Here is a 2380-nt window from a genome sequence, read left to right on the forward strand (position 1 = left end):
TGAGCAACAGGCCTTTCAGGGTCCAGTGGGCCAGAAGGAACTTCCCGCAGTGTCTCTGGGAGCACCCACTGGGGCGTGCCCCAGGAGGAAACTGAGGCAGGAGGAGGCCGTGAGTGACGGGCACAGGGCTCTTCCCACCCTCCTAGAGCTGATGTCCTTTATAGCTAAGGATGCAATGTGGGGTCTGGGGTGTTGGTACGTGAAGGGTGAGCGAGCACCAGGCCACGCCTGCAGGGACCCGCTCGGAGAGAGCACCAGGCCACGTCTGCAGGACTCCCTCGGAGTGAGCACCAGGCCACATCTGCAGGGACCCGCTCAGAGAGAGCACCAGGCCACGTCTGCAGGACACCCTCGGAGCGAGCACAAGGCCACGTCTGCAGGGACTCCCTCGGAGTGAGCACCAGGCCACGTCTGCAGGGACACCCTCGGATCGAGCACCAGGCCACATCTGCAGGGACACCCTCGGAGCGAGCACAAGGCCACGTCTGCAGGGACTCCCTGGCAGAGAGCACCAGGCCACGCCTGCAGGGACTTGCTCCAGACAGGCATGTGGTTCCCGACGCTCACCTGCGCACTCGGCACGAAGGCCCACGTGTGGGCCCCAGGATGGCACCCAGGAGCCGATGTGTAGTGGAATGCCCTCCCTGCCCCACTGTCTACAGGAGCCTTGGGACTCCTGGCCATTGGGTCGGTCTCCACAGCCACAGCTCCCCAAATGGTCTGTCCACATGCAAGGGCTGGCCTGAGAGCTCCTGCAGTGACACGGCTAGATGGGATGAGGCTGTGCCCAGGCCACCCAGCCCTCTGACCACTGTGCTGGGGATGGGCTCCCCCTTCCTGGTCGGAACTCAGGTTCTTGGTGCCTGGTCGGATAGGCCTGACCTCAGGAAGCTACAGGACGGCGTCTGGTCTGACCGAACGGAGGCGCCGGGGCCCTGCGCTCTGCTCGGTGGGATGCTCAGCGGCACTGCGGCGGCTGCTGCGGGGCAGCACAGAGGTGACAGAGGACCTTGGACCCGCCTTCTCAACGGCACAGCAGAAACCACCAAACCCCGGGCCCAGGGTGGATTCAAGCCTAAGGCCAGGGTTCATGCTAAAGACCCACACGGAGGTCCCTGCACCTGCTGGCCAGGCGTGGCCTCACTATGGGATCAGTGACTACAGGCAGCGAGTTCTGGGCAAGCCAGGCCGGCGGCATTTTGCACTGGGGTCCTGAGGTGGCCCCTGGTGAGTGAGAGGCGGGAGCGTTTGCACTCCAGGATGAAGAGGAAGGTGGTCCTTACAGGGGCCGAGCGATGTGGGAGGTCTAGGAAAATGTGGCCCCTGCTCCGCCCTGAGAGCCTGGGAGGAAGGGCATTGACAGGATGCCTTGGGCACACAGACCCGAGGGACACTCAGCCACCCACGCCAGTGCCTCTTGCCCAGGTTCCCGGGCCCACACTGGCCGAGGTCGGTGACTCCCTCCTGCAAGGGCTGGGAGCACACAGGTCCGGCTGTTCACGATGGCCCTGTCCTGCTGTGTGCCGTGGCCCTGGCACGGGCTCCAGGGCTCTCTAGATGCCTGGGGGAGCAAGGTGCTACCGAGGCCCCCGCTGCTACCCAGAGAGTGACAGCGACCGAGGAGGATGCTGGGTGAGTCGGTGCAGAAGACCTAACCCATGACAGCACAGACCGGGAACAGGCGGGGGTGACAGCGGGCTGCCCGTCAAGCTTACCGAGACCTCACCCCACTCCAGCAGGGCCCAAGGACCCACTTCCCCAGAGTCGTGCGTGGCCCTGCTGTGACACAGGGACACAGGGCTAAGGCCCGGCCGTGCGGTGTGGCAGAATTCCTGGGGCTCCTTCCAGCATCCCGAGCCTGGCCCTGTGCAGCTGCCGGTTTACAGGAGCTCAGAGGGCTGAGCAGGTGGGGGAGTGACCGTCCGCTGCTAGACTAAGCCACCGCAGGCTGCAGGAGGGCGACGCGGCCCCACAGACACGCCCGGGAAGGGCCCTCGTGCCTCAGCAGTCACAGTCCCATGACAGGTCCACGGCTAACATGCCTCCTGAGACCCCGAGGGAACTGCGCTGCCACTACGGGTCCCCTCCGGGCCCAGCAGCCACCGGCTCCCACCCCTCCCAGCTGAACACAGACCCAGGCTCTTCCCTTGGGAAGGGTCCTGAGTGGCCCATGCCTGCTGCAGGCTCGGGCTCCCTGCCAGACTGGGCAGGACCTTCAGTGCACGAACACCCGGGTGGTTCGGAGTAGGTTGCTACGCATCCAGAGGCGGTTCCCGGCCTGGAGGCCGCCCTCAGGGTCTGTCGACAGGCTCCAGGACACGAGGGCAGGTGAAGGGAACCCGCCCGCCTCACCCCACGAGGACGGACCAGGCACACCAGG

At 65.6% G+C, this 2380-nt stretch overlaps 1 protein-coding gene across 1 annotated transcript in view; it reads right to left on the reverse strand.

Moving 5' to 3' along the window:
* Nucleotides 1–2380, reverse strand: part of VIPR2 (vasoactive intestinal peptide receptor 2) — a 74682-nt gene that overhangs the window by 43669 nt on the left and 28633 nt on the right. The window lies entirely within an intron of this gene.

This window comes from Tupaia chinensis, unplaced genomic scaffold (assembly GCF_000334495.1).
Source record: "Tupaia chinensis unplaced genomic scaffold, TupChi_1.0 Scaffold000110_1, whole genome shotgun sequence".
Classification (NCBI taxonomy): Eukaryota; Metazoa; Chordata; class Mammalia; order Scandentia; family Tupaiidae; genus Tupaia; species Tupaia belangeri.